General features: G+C 38.2%; 1 pseudogene; it reads left to right on the forward strand.

Moving 5' to 3' along the window:
• Nucleotides 1-13,364: 13,364 nt before the first annotated feature.
• On the forward strand, nucleotides 13,365-14,294 carry LOC125105311 (regucalcin-like; annotated as a pseudogene).
• The last annotated feature ends 763 nt before the right edge of the window (nucleotides 14,295-15,057 follow it).

Raw genomic sequence — 15,057 nt, forward strand, 5'->3', positions numbered from 1 at the left:
TGCTTCTCCCTCTTTCTCTCTTTGCCTGCCTCTCTGCCTACTTGTGATCTGTCTGTCAAATAAATAAAATCTTAAAAAGAAAAGAAAAAAATCAGAGGAAAACTACAAAAACAACCACAAAACAAGTAACAAAATGGCTATCAGTAAATATCTAATCATTAATTACGTCAAATATAAATGGACTATATGCTCCAATCAAAAGACATAGGTTGACAGAGTGAGCAAAACAAGACCCAAGAATATGCTACTTATAAGAGACTCATTTTAGCTATAAAGATGCCCGAGATTGAAAGTCAGGAGACAGAGAAACATGTATCTTGCAAATGGATGTCAAAAGAAAGCCAGACTACAAACACTTATATTGGACAAAACCGACTTAAACAACTGTAAAAGAGACAAAAAAGGACACTATATATTAATAAAGGGGGCAATTCAAAAGGAAGAAATAGTAATTCTAAACATGTATGCACCCAACATGGGAGGACACAAATATATAAAACAGTTATAACAAACATAAAGGAACTCATCAATAACAATATAGTAATACTAGGGGACTTTAACACTCCATTTACATTGATAAACAGATCATCCAAACAGAAAATCAACAAGGAAACAGTGGCTTTAAATGACAGACAGGACCAGATGGATTTAACAGATATATTCAGAACATTCCATTCTAAAGCAGCAGAAAACAAATTCTTTCAACTGTACACAGAACATTCTCTAGAACAGGTCACATATTAGCCCACAAAACAGGCCTCAACAAACTCAAAATGATCAAAGTGATACCATGTACTTCTTTTCACCACAATACTAGGAAACTAGAAATCAACCCAAAAAATAAATAAATAAATAAAATCTGGAAAGACATAAATACATGAAGGTTAAATAACATGTTACTAAACAATGAACAGGTCAACCAAGAAACCAATGAAGAAACCAAAAAGTATATGGGAGGGGCGCCTGCGTGGCTCAGTGGGTTAAGCCGCTGCCTTCGGCTCAGGTCATGATCTCAGGGTCCTGGGATCGAGTCCCACATCGGGCTCTCTGCTCGGCAAGAAGCCTGCTTCCCTCTCTCTCTCTCTCTCTCTGCCTGCCTCTCTGTCTACTTGTGATCTCTCTCTGTCAAATAAATAAATAAAAAATCTTTAAAAAAAAAAAAAGTATATGGGAACAAATGAAAATGAAAACACAACAATCTAAAACCTTGAGGTGCAGCAGAAGCAATTCTAAGAGGAAAGTTAATAGCAACACAGGCCTATCTCAAGAAGCATGAAAAATATGAAATATATAACCTAAGGACTTAAGTAACAAAATTACAAATGAAAAGCTAATAACAACCCACTATAGAAATACAAACAATTGTAATAAAAGGATTATAAAAAAATCATATGCCAACAAACTGAACAACCTGGAAGAAATGGATAAATTCCTAGAAGCATATACCTTACCAAAATTGAAGCAGGAATAAAAAAAAAAAATTAATGGACTGACTATCAGCAAAGAGACTGAATCAGTAATCACGAAGGGGCACATGCACCCTCATATTTCTAGCAACATTACCAACAATAGCCAATTATAGAAAGAGCCCAAATATCTATTGACTGACAGATAAAAAAGATCAGTCGATGGACATTTGAGATCTTTCCATAATTTAACTATTCCATAATTTGGCTTTCCATAATTTAGCTAAAAATATTATATATTTATATGATTAAGCCACCAACAAGAATGAAATGTTGCCATTTGCAATGACATGGATGAAACTAGAGAGTGTTATGTTAAGTGAATTAAGTCAGTCAAAGAAAGACAAATACTATACTATTTCATTATACGTGAAATTTAAGAAACAAAATGCAGGAACATGGGGAAAGAAAAAAAAGAGAGAAAAAAAAAGGGAGGGAGGCAAACCATAAGAGACTCTTAACTATAGAGAACAAACTGAGGGTTGCTGGAGGAGAGGCAGGCAGGAGAATGGGATAAATGGGTGACAGATATTAAAAAGGGCACTTGTTGTGAAGAGCACTCACTGGATGTTATATTTAAGTGATAAGTCATTAAATTCTACTCCTGAAACTAATATTACATAATATGTTAACTAACTAGAATTTAAATAAAATATTGAAACATTTAAAAAAAAGAGAGAGAGACAGAGGTTGAATTTTGCATCAGTAATCAAAATCTCCCAACAAACAAAGTGCAGGACCAGATGGCTTCACAGGCAAATTCTACCACACATTTAAAGAAGAGTTAATACCTATTCTGCACAAACTATTCCAAAAAGAACAGAAAAAGAAGGGAAACTTCCATATTCATTCTATGAAACTAGCATTAACCTGATACCAAAACCAGATAAAGAAATCACACAAAAAAGAGAACTACAGGCCAATATCTCTGAAGAACAATAGATCAAAAAATCCTCAACAAAATATAGCAAACTGAATAAAAAATTCATTTTAAAAAAACCCATTTGCCAGGGGGAGGAATCAAGATGGTGGAGAAGTAGCAGGCTGAGATGACATCAGGTAGCAGGAGATCAGCTAGATAGTTTATCAAACTATTCCAAACATCTACAAATCCAACAGGAGATCAAAGACAAGAGCAACAATTGTAGAAAGAGAAAATCAACCACTTTCTGAAAGGTAGGAACAGCGAAGTGAATCCAAAGCAATGGGAAGATAAACCACAGTGGGAGGGGCCAGCTTCCAGGAAGCAGGGGAGCAATGGAGCACAAAATCAGAACTTTTAAAAGTCTGCTCCACTGAGGGACATCGCTCCAGAGGCTAAACTGGGGTGAAGCCCATGTGGGGACAGCATGGTCTCAGGTCCCACGGTGTCACAGAAGGACCGGAGTGTCTGAATGTCACGGAGCTCACAGGTATTAGAGCAGGGAAGATGGCTACAGACATGGAGCTGAGGAGTGAGCTCTCAACTTGGGGTTACCTTATTGTGATCAGTGGCACAGTTCACTGCTCTGCAAGCAGGGACCCCACAAGACCCAGGGAGACTCTCCTGGAAGAGCGCAGGGATCTGTGGAGTTTGGAGACTCCAGGTGGGGCTGTGTGCCAGAGAGAGAGATGCTGGGTCACAGGCTGGGTGAGTTCGGAGCACAGCCAAAGGCCAGGGAGACAGAAGTGATTGAGCACTTTTCTCTGAGGGTGCACTGAGGAGAAGTGCTCCCAGCTCTCAGCTCCTCCAGGCCAGAGATTGGGAGGCTGCCATTTTCATTACTGTCCTCTGGAACTCTACACAAATTGTTCAGGGAACAAATGCTCCCAAAAGCGAACCCGAGCAAATTACTTAGCTTGGTCCCTGGTAAGGGTGGTGCAATTCCGTCTCAGGCAAAGACACTTGAGAATCATTACAACAGGCCCCTCCCCAAGAAGATCAGCAAGAAATCCAGCCATGACCAAGTTCACTTACCAAGAAAAACAGCAGAATTCCAGAAGAGGAGAAGTAAAGCATGGAATTCATGGCTTTGTTACCATGTTTCTTTTGTCTTGCAAAGTTAATTAATTTTTTGAATTTCATTTTTTTTTCTGCTATTTTTTTAACTTTTACCCTTTCCTCATTTAACATTTTTAAACTATTTTATCTTCACAATACCTTTCAAAAAAATCTTTTTTGAGCCTTCATTATTATAGTCACATTTTATCCTTCATTGTATCTAAATTTATTTTTTGTATACACATAGGGTTTTTTCTTCTAAAAAAAATTGGGATACAACTTCTTTTAATAGATAAAAATATACCCTAAATCTAGCACAGGGCTTTGTTCTAGTCTCCAGCCTGAGCAAATTCTCTCTACTTTCTTTTTCTCTGTTCTCCCAACCAACTTATATTACCAACTCCTTTTTAGAAAAAAAGAAATTTTTTTCATCTTTATAGACATATTCCATCCCTTCATCATGTTTACCATTATATATGTTTTTCATTCTTTAAAATTTTGGGAGGTAGTATCTTCTAAGAGACCAAAATACTCCCAAAATTAATTGGGTGAACCTGTTCTATTCACTACTCTAATATATATATTTTTTTCTTTTCTATAGTTTTTTTTTTCTCTTTTTAATTTTTTTTCTGAACTTCTTTTTACCTCCTTTCTTCCCCCTCAATTTGGGGTCTCCTCTGATTTGGTTAAAGCACATTTTGCTGGGGTCTTTGCCACCCTTTTAGTATTTTATTCACTCCTTCATATATTCTTATCTGGATAAAATGACAAGGCAGAAAAACTCAGCACAAAAAAAAAAAAAAAAAGAACAAGTGGCAATACCAAAGGCCAGTGACCTAATCAATAAGGACATTGGTAATATGTGGGATCTAGAGTTCAGACTGATGATTCTCAAGGTGTTAGCCAGTCTCAAAAAAGGCATGGAAGATATTAGAAAAACCCTGTCTGGAGAAATAAAAGCCCTTTCTGGAGAAATAAAAGAACTAAAATCTAACCAAGTTGAAATCAAAAAAGCTATTAATGAGGTGCAATCAAAAATGGAAACTCTTGGGGTGCCTGGGTGGCTCAGGAGGTTAAGGATCTGCCTTTGGCTCAGGTCATGATCTCATGGTCCTGGGATTGAGCCCTGCATCAGGCTCTCTGCTCAGCAGGGAGTCTGCTTCTCCCTCTCTCTCTGCCTGCTGCTCTGCCTGCTTGTGCATGTACTCACTCTCTCTCTCTCTCTCTGTCAAATAAATGAATAATAATTTTTTTAAAAATGGAGGCTCTTACTGCTAGTATTAATGAGGCAGAAGAGAGAATTAGTGATATAGAAAACCAAATGACAGAGAATAAAGAAGCTGAGCAAAAGAGAGAAAAACAACTACTGGACCACGAGGGGAGAATTCAAGAGATAAGTGATACCATAAGACAAAACAACATTAAAATAACTGGGATTCCAGAAGAAGAAAGAGAGAGGGGAGCAGAAGGTATATTGGAGAGAACAATTGTAGAGAATTTCCCTCATATGGCAAAGGGAAAAAGCATCAAAATCCAGGATGCACAGGCCAACCTCCTGGAGGTAAATCTCACAGTATGTTGGGATTTCTTCTTTGATTGAGTGCCCTTGGAGTATATAACTCTCAAGAGTAGCTCTCACTGAACCTCCAGCAATCCAGAGACTATGCTTGATGTTTTCCTTCCAGGTGCTGGTTCCCGCAGTGGTTTCTATGCCTGATTGTTCCTTCAGGCACCTTTAAAATAATGATTTGAATTGAGGAGCCAAGATGGCAAAGAAGTAGAAGGCTCAGATGACATCAGGTAGCAGGAGATCAGCTAGATAGCTTATCAAAACATTGTGAACACCAACAAGTCTAACAGGAGATCGAAGAGAAGAAGAGCAGCAATTCTAGAAAAAGAAAATCGACCACTTTCTGAAAGGACAAAATGATAAAATGGAAAAACTCACCACAAAAAAAAAAAAAAAAAGAACAAGAGGCAGTACCGAAGGCTAGGGACCTAATCAATACAGACACTGGTAATATGTCAGATTTAGAGTTCAGAATGATAATACTCAATGTGCTAGCCGGGCTTGAAAAAGACATGGAAAATATTAGAGAATCCCTTTCTGGAGAAATAAAATCACGTTCTGGAGAAATAAAAGAACTAAAATCAAACCAAGTTGAAATCAAAAAAGCTATTAATGAGGTGCAATAAAAAATGGAGGCTCTTACTGCTAGGATAAATGAGGCAGAAGAAAGAATTAGTGATATAGATGACCAAATGACAGAGAATAAAGAAGCTGAGCAAAAGAGAGAAAAACAAATACTGGACAACGAGGGGAGAATTTGAAAGATAAGTGACATCATAAGACAAAACAACATTAGAAAAATTGGGATTCCAGAAGAAGAAGAAAGAGAGAGGGGAGCAGAAGGTATATTGGAGAGAATTATTGGAGAGAATTTCCCTAATATGGCAAAGGGAACAAGCATCAAAATCAAGGAGGCACAGAGAACCCCCCTCAAAATCAATAAGAATACGTCCACACCCCATCACCTAATAGTAAAATTTACAAGTCTTAGCAACAAAGAGAAAATCCTGAAAGCAGCCCAGGAAAAGAAGTCTGTAACATACAATGGTAAAAATATTAGATTGGCAGCAGACTTATCCACAGAGACCTGGCAGACCAGAAAGGACTGGCATGATATATTCAGAGCACTAAACAAGAAAAACATACAGCCAAGAATACTATATCCCAGCTAGGATATCATTGAAAATAAAAGGAGAGAGAAAAAGCTTCCAGGACAAACAAAAACTAAAAGAATTTGCAAATGCCAAACCAGCTCTACAGGAAATATTGAAAAGTGTCCTCTAAGCAAAGAGAGAGCCTAAATGTAGTAGATCAGAAAGGAACAGAGACAATATACGGTAGCAGTCACCTTACAGGCAATATAATGGCACTAAATTCATATCTCTTAATAGTTACCCTGAATGTAAATGGGTTAAATGCCCCAATCAAAAGACACAGGGTATCAGAATGGAAAAAAAAAAAAATTCATCAATATGCTGCCTACAAGAAACTCATTTTAGCCCAAAGACAACTCCAGATTTAAAGTGAGGGGATGGAAAACAAGGTACCATGCTAATGAACATCAAAAGAAAGCTGGGGTGGCTATCCTTATATCAGATCAATTAGATTTTAAGACAAAGACTATAATAAGAGATGAGGAAGGACACTATATCATACTCAAAGGGTCTGTCCAACAAGAAGATCTAACAATTTTAAATATCTATGCCCCTAACATGGGAGGAGCCAACTATATAAACCAATTAAGAGCAAAAACAAAGAAACACATTGACAATAACAGTAGGGGACTTTAGCACTTCCCTCACTGAAATGGACAGATCATCCAAGCAAAAGATCAATAAGGAAATAAAGCCCTTAAATGACACACTGGACCAGATGGACATCACAGATATATTCAGAACATTCCATCCCAAAATAACAGAATACACATTCTTCTACAGTACACATAGAATATTCTCCAGAATAGATCACATCCTGGGTCATAAATCAGGTCTCAACTGGTATCAAAAGAGTGGGATCATTCCTTGCATATTTTCAGACCACAATACTCTGAAACTAGAACTCAAACACAAGAGGAAATTTGGAAAGAATACAAATACATGGAAACTAAACAGCATCCTTCTAAAAAATGAATGGGTCAACCAGGAAATTAAAGAAGAATTGAAAAAATTCATGGAAACAAATGATAATGAAAATACAACCATTCAAAATATGTGGGAAAAAGCAAAGGGAGTCCTGAGAGGAAAATATATAGTGGTACAAGCTTTTCTCAAGAAACAAGAAAGGTCTCAAATACACAACCTAACCCTACACTTAAAGGAGCTGGAGAAAGAAAAGCAAAGAAAGCCTAAACCCAGCAGGAATAGAGAAATAACAATGATCAGAGCAGAAATCAATGAAATAGAGACCAAAACAAAGCAAAAAAAAAAAAAAAATAGAACAAATCAAAGAAACTAAGAGCTGGTTCTTTGAAAGAATTAATAAGATTGATAAACCCCTGGCCAGACTTATCAAAAAGAAAAGAGAAAGGACCCAAATAAATAAAATCATGAATGAAAGAAGAGAGATCACAACCAACACCAAAGAAATACAAACAATTATAAGAACCTATTATGAGCAACTATATTTCAGCAAATTTGACAATCTGGAAGAAATGGATGCATTCCTGGAGACATATAAACTACCACAACTGAACCATGAAGAAATAGAAAACCTGAACAGACACATAACCAGTAAGGAGATTAAAACAGTCATCAAAAATCTCCAAACAGGGGCGTCTGAGTGGCTCAGTGGGTTAAGCCGCTGCCTTCGGCTCAGGTCATTATCTCAGGGTCCTGGGATCGAGCCCTGCATCGGGCTCTCTGCTCAGCAGGGAGCCTGCTTCCTCCTCTCTCTCTACCTGCCTCTCTGCCTGCTTGTGATCTCTCTCTGTCAAATAAATAAATAAAATCTTAAAAAAAAAATCTCCAAACAAGAGCCCAGGGCCAGACGGCTTCCCAGGGGAATTCTACCAAACATTTAAAGAAGAATTAATTCATTTTTCCTGAAACTGTTCCAAAAAATAGAAATGGAAAGAAAACTTCCAAACTCATTTTATGAGGCCAGCATCACCTTGATCCCAAAACCATCAAAGGATCCCATTGAAAAAGAGAATTACAGATCAATATCCTTGATGAACACAGATGCAAAAATTCTCACCAAAATACTAGCCAATAGGATTCAACAATACATTAAAAGGATTTTCACCATGACCAAGTGGGATTTATTCCAGGGCTGAAAGTTTTGTTCAACATCCACAAATCAGTCAATGTGATACAATACATTAATAAAAGAAAGAACAAGAACAATATGGTACTCTCAATAGATGCTGAAAAATCATTTCACAAAGTACAGCATCCTTTCCTGATCAAAACTCTTCAAAGTGTAGGCATAGAGGGCACATACCTCAATATCATCAAAGCCATCTATGAAAAACCCACTGCAAATATCATTCTCAATGTAGAAACACTGAAAGCTTTTCCCCTAAGGTCAGGAATATGGCAGGGATGCCCATTATCATCACTGCTATTCAACATAGTACTAGAAGTCCTAGCCTCAGCAATCAGAAAACAAAAAGAAATTAAAGGCATCCAAATCAGCAAAGAAGAAGTCAAAGTATCACTCTTTGCAGATGTTATGATACTATATGTGGAAAACCCAAAAGACTCCACTCCAAATCTGCTAGAACTTGTACAGGAATTCAGTAAAGTGTCAGGATATAAAATCAATACACAGAAAACATTTGCATTTCTATACTCCAGCAACAAGACAGAAGAAAGTGAAATTAAGGAGTCAATCCCATTTACAATTGCACCCAAAACCATAACATACCTAGGAATAAACCTAACCAAAGAGGCAAAGAATCTGTACTCAGAAAACTATAATGAACTCATGTAAGAAATTGAGGAAGACATAAAGAAATGGAAAAATGTTCCATTTCCATGAGAAAAATGCTCATGGATTGGAAGAACAAAATATTGTGAAAATGTCTATGCTACCTAAAGCTATCTACACATTTAATGCAATCCCTATCAAAATACCATCCATTTTTTTTCAAAGAAATGGAAAAAATAATCCTAAAATTTGTATTGAACCAGGAAGGACCTCATATAGCCAGAGGAATGTTGAAAAAGAAAGCCAAAGTTGGTGACATCACAATTCCAGATTTCAAGCTCTATTACAAAGCTGTCATCATTAAGACATATGGTACTGGCACAAAAACAGATATATTGGTCAATGGAACAGAATAGAGAGCCCCGAAATAGACCCTCAACTCTATGGTCAACTAATCTTCAACAAAGCAGGAAAGAATGCTCAATGGAAAAAAGACAGTCTCTTCAACAAATGGTATTGGGAAAATTGGACAGCCACATGCAGAAAAATGAAACCGGACCATTTCCTTACACCACACATGAAAATAGACTCCAAATGGATGAAGGACCTCAATGTGAGAAAGGAATCCATCAAAATCCTCAAGGAGAACATGGGCAGCAACCTCTTCGACCTCAGCCACAGCAACTTCTTCCTAGGAACAGCACCAAAAGCAAGGGAAGCAAAGGCAAAAATGAACTATTGGGATTTCATCAAGATCAAAAGCTTTGCACAGCAAAGGAAACAGTTAACCAAACCAAAAGACAATTGACAGAATAGGAGAAGATATATGCAAATAACATATCAGATAAAGGGCTAGCATCCAAAATCAATAAAGAATTTTTCAAACTCAACACCCACAAATAATCCAATCAAGAAATGGGCAGATGACACGAACAGACATTTCTGCAAAGAAGACATCCAGATGGCCAACAGACACATGAAAAAGTGCTCCATATCACTCAGCATCAGGGAAATACAAATCAAAACCACAATGAGATATCACCTCACACCAGTCAGAATGGCTAAAATGAACAATTCAGGAAATGACAGATGCTGGCGAGGATGCGGAGAAAGGGGAACCCTCCTACACTGTTGGTGGGAATGCAAGCTGGTGCAACCACTCTGGAAAACAGCATGGAGGTTCCTCAAAAGGTTGAAAATAGAACTACCCTATGACCCAGCAATTGCACTGCTGGGTATTTACCCTAAAGATACAAACGTAGTGATCCGAAGGGGCACGTGCACCCGAATGTTTATAGCAGCAATGTCTACAATAGCCAAACTATGGAAAGAACCTAGATGTCCATCAACAGACGAATGGATAAAGAAGATGTGGTATATATACACAATGGAATACTATGCAGCCATCAAAAGAAATGAAATCTTGCCATTTGCGACGACGTGGATGGAACTAGAGGGTATCATGCTTAGCGAAATAAGTCAATTGGAGAAAGACAACTATCATATGATCTCCCTGATATGAGGGAGAGGAGATGCAACATGGGGGGTTAAGGGGGTAGGAGAAGAGTAAATGAAACAAGATGGGATTGGGTGGGAGACAAACCATAAGTGACTCTTAATCTCACAAAACAAACTGAGGGTTGATGGGGGGAGGGGGTTAGGAGAGGGGGGTGGGGTTATGGATATTGGGGAGGGTATGTGCTATGGTGAGTGCTGTGAAGTGTGTAAACCTGGCGATTCACAGACCTGTACCCCTGGGGATAAAAATATATGTTTATAGATTAAAAAAATAAATAAATAAATAAATAAATCATAATAAGATACCACCTCACATGTTACAGTGGTTATTATAAAAGAGAAAAGAGAGAATGAATGTTGGCAATAAATGTGCAGAAAAAGGAGCTCGTGTACACTGTTCATGGGAATGTTAATTAGTACCACATTTTGGTAAACAGTATGAAAGTTCTTCAAAATATTACAAATAGAACTATCTTATTATATAGCAATCCCACTTCTGAGTTTATGTTTAAAGGAATCAGTTTTATTTCATTTCAAGAGATATCTACACTCTTACATTCATTGCAGCATTGTTCACAATAGCCAAGATACAGAAATAATCCGATGTCCCTCTATGGATGAATGAAGAAAGAAAATGTTTTATATACATACAATGAAATATCACAGAGCCTCAAAAAGGAAGGAAATCATGTCATGTGCAACAACACAGATGAACCTAGAGGACATTACACTAAGTGAAATCAGCCAGTCATCAAAGAACAAATGCTACATGATCTCACTTATCTGAGGTATCTAAAATAATCAAATCATGGGCTCCTGTGTGGCTCAGTCAGCCAAATGGGTAACTTCAGCTCAGGTCATGATCTCAGGATCCTAGGATTGAGCCCCAGGTAAGGCTCCCCACTCAATAGGGAGTCTGCTTGTCCCTCTCTTCTCCTTCTACCTCTGTTCCTCCCCTCTCCCCAATGTTTGCTCTAATAAATAAATACAATCTTTTAAAAAATTTTTAAAAATAAGATAATCAGGGGCACCTGGGTGGCTCAGTGGTTAAAGCCTCTGCCTTCGGCTCAGGTCATGATCTCAGGGTCCTGGGATCAAGCCCCGCATCGGGCTCTCTGCTCAGCAGGGAGCCTGCCTCCTTCTCCTGTCTCTCTCTGGCTGCCTCTCTGCCTACTTGTGATCTGTCTGTCAAATAAATAAATAAATAAATAACCATTTAGAAAAAAAAAAATAAATAAGATAATCAAATAATAAAAACAGAAAGTAGAATGATGGTTTCCATGGACTAGAAGGGAGAGGGAAATTAAGAGTTGTTATTCAATAGATAGTTTCAGTTCTAGAGTTAAGCTCTAGAGATCTACTGAACAACACTCTATCTGCAGTTAACAACATTGTACTGGACACTTAAAACTCTGTTAAGAAAGCAGATAAAGTATTCTTAGATTAAGTACCAAGTATTCTTTTGTTTTGTTTTGTTTTTAAGATTTGAATTATTTATTTGACAGAGAGAGATAGAATACAAGCAGGGGAAGCCTCAGAGGCAGAGGGAAAAGCAGGCTCCCTGCTGAGCAAGGAGCTACATGTGGGACTCCATCCCAGGACTCCTGGATTATGATCTGAGTTGAAGGCAGACACTTAATTGACTGGGCCACCCAGGGGTCCCTCAAGTATTCTTCTTTTTTTTTTTTTAAAGATTTTATTTATTTATTTATTTGACAGACAGAGATTACAAGTAGGCAGAGAGGCAGGCAGAGAAAGAGGAGGAAGCAGGCTCTCTGCTGAGCAGAGAGCCCGATGCAGGGCTCAATCCCAGGACTCTGAGATTCATGACCCAAGCTGAAGGCAGAGGCTTTAACCCACTGAGCCACCCAGGTGCCCCTCAAGTATTCTTTTTTTAAGAAAAAAATTTTTAAGATTTTATTAATTTATTTGACAGAGAGAGATCACAAATAGGCAGAGAGGCAGGCACAGAGAGAGGGGGAAGCAGGCTCCCTGCTGAGGAGAGAGCCCAATGGGGGGCTTGATCCCAGGATCCTAAGATCATGACCTGAGGTGAGGGCAGAGGCTTAACCCACTGAGCCACCTAGGTGCCCTAAAATATTTACTTTTAAGTAATCTCTACACCCAGTAGTGACTTGAATTTACAACTGTGAGATCAAGAATCACACACTCTACCAACTGAGTCATCCTGGTGCCTCAAGTATCAAGTATTCTTACAATTGAAAAACACACACACACATAAAACAAAAACTCTGTGTTTTTTTTTTTAAAGACTTACTTACCTGTTTGAGGGAGAGAGAACAGGGTGGAGGGGCAGAGGGAGAGAGAAGCTTAAGCAGACTCTGCATTGAGCTTGGAGTCTGACCATCCCAGGACCCTGAAATCATGACCTGAAATGAAACAAAGAGTTGGGCATTTAACTGACCGTGCCACCCAGGCACCCCAAAACTCTCCATCTTTGAATTCACTGATAATAGTACTAATCTCTACAATTCTTCTTAAGGTGAAATATTACTTTGGTTTATTATTTTAGTAGGTTAATTAGATCTAGTTTGCTTCACTTGGCTTTTTTTTAATCATAACAGATCTCATTTCATGACTTAGGTAACCAATATGGAAATATTCCAATTGTCAGTGTACTTATGCCAATTTTTATCTCAAAGTATGGACATAACTAAAGAATAGATTTAGGAAAACACACAGCACACTTTGAGATAGGCACAGACAAAATTTCATTGACCACCTGATTGCCACAAACCCCTATTTCTGACTGTCCACAGTAGCATTTTCTTTCTACAGAAATTAGTGACAATTCAAAATCAAAATCAGTGTCTAATAACCTCAAAAATTTTGATTATTCTCATTATCCTTTGAAGAATAGGAAAAATACAGTATCAAATTGTGGCTGTGGAGCCAGTTCTCCAAGGGTCACTGACACCAAGACAGCTTTCGGCTAACAATGTCTTCCATTAAGATCGAGTGTGTTTTGTGGGAGAATTGCTGGTGCGGGGAGTCTCCGGTGCAGGAGGCGGCATCCATCTCACTGCTCTTTATAGATATTCTTGCAAAAAAACTTTGCCAATGGGATTCACTCAGCAAGTGTGTGCAGCAAGTGACTGTGGATGTCCCCATCACCTCTGATCCCTTCACCAGGGAGGAGGCTATGTCACCACCATTGGAACAAAGTTCTGTGCTCTGAACTGGGAAGATCACTCAGCAGTTGCCCTGGCCACAGGAGATAAAGACCAGAAAAACAATTGGTTCAATAATGGGAAGGTAGATCCTGCTGGGAGATATTTTGCTGGCACCATGGCCGAGGAGACCACCCAGCAGCTCTGGGGTGGCACCACGGGTCCCTGTACTCCCTCTTTCTGGACCACCAAGCGGAAAAGTATTTTGAGCAGGTGGATATCTACAATGGTTTGGATTGATCCCTGGATCCCAAAATCTTCTATTACATCGGCAGCCTGTCCTACTTGGTGGATGTCTTTAACTATGACCTACAGACAGGAAAGATCTCCAACTGCAGAAGTGTTTACAAGCTGGAGAAAGAAGAACAAATTCCAGATTGGATGTGTATATATGCTGAGGGGAAGCTCTGGGTGGCCTGTTATAATGGAGGGAGAGTGATTTGTTTAGATTCTGAGACAGGAAAAAGACTCCAAACTGTGAAACTGCCTGTTGTTAAAACAACTTAATGCTGCTTCGGAGGTAAGGACTACTCTGAAATGTATGTGACCTGTGCCCAGGATGGAATGGATCCCAAGGGTCTTCTGCAGCAGCCTGAAGCTTGTGGGATCTTCAAGATAACTGGCCTGTGGGTCAAAGGAATTCCTCCCTATTCCTATGTGATATGAGTGGGAGGCCTTCTTTCCCACTGGAGGAACTTTTAAAGACACATAGAAAATTCTAGAGCCAAAATTTCAATCTAGTTACAAAAAAAAATCAAAGAAATGATATTATTAACAGGGTTTACAATTTTTAAAAGATAGAGCACTTTAGTAAGTGAGTAAAAAACTACCTTACTCACTTTAGTAAGTGAGTAAGGTAGTTTTGATAACGTACTAAAAAGCCTTCTGCAAAGGTATTATAGAAATAGAGAAAATTGTTCGACATGTCAACCAGCCTCTTGATTCTTTGCAAATTGCTGGCGGTGGGAGGGACCATGTTTGTTCTGCACTCCACACTTATAATACCTAAAGCTTAAAAAAACTAATAAATAATGGCTTAGTAACAACTTAAAAAATAGTTATGGCTATGTAGAAGTGTCCTTCCTCAAGACAACACAGCCCTCCCTTCACTCAAGAAGCTTCAGTTTGGTAAATTGAATTGATTCTAAAGTAAATCTCTGGATGCATTAAACAAATTACTTGTTGCCTGGATCTGGGAATGGAAGTGGGGATTAACTACAAATAGGCACAAGGAACATTTTAGGGAGATTGAATTATTCTAAAACTGAATAATGATAATGGTTATACAACTCCATAAATTTATTTTAAATTACTGAGTAATATATTTAACTGGATAAATTTTACAGTATACATATTAAACCTTCAAAAAGTTGTTAAAATACCAAATGAGATTTTGCCAATCTAATATTTCACTATTTTTGGAACTCCCCCTGATAAGTTCAAGTATTAATTCATTATTTC

The sequence above is a fragment of the Lutra lutra genome, chromosome 7, assembly GCF_902655055.1.
Source record: "Lutra lutra chromosome 7, mLutLut1.2, whole genome shotgun sequence".
In the NCBI taxonomy this organism is placed as follows: domain Eukaryota; kingdom Metazoa; phylum Chordata; class Mammalia; order Carnivora; family Mustelidae; genus Lutra; species Lutra lutra.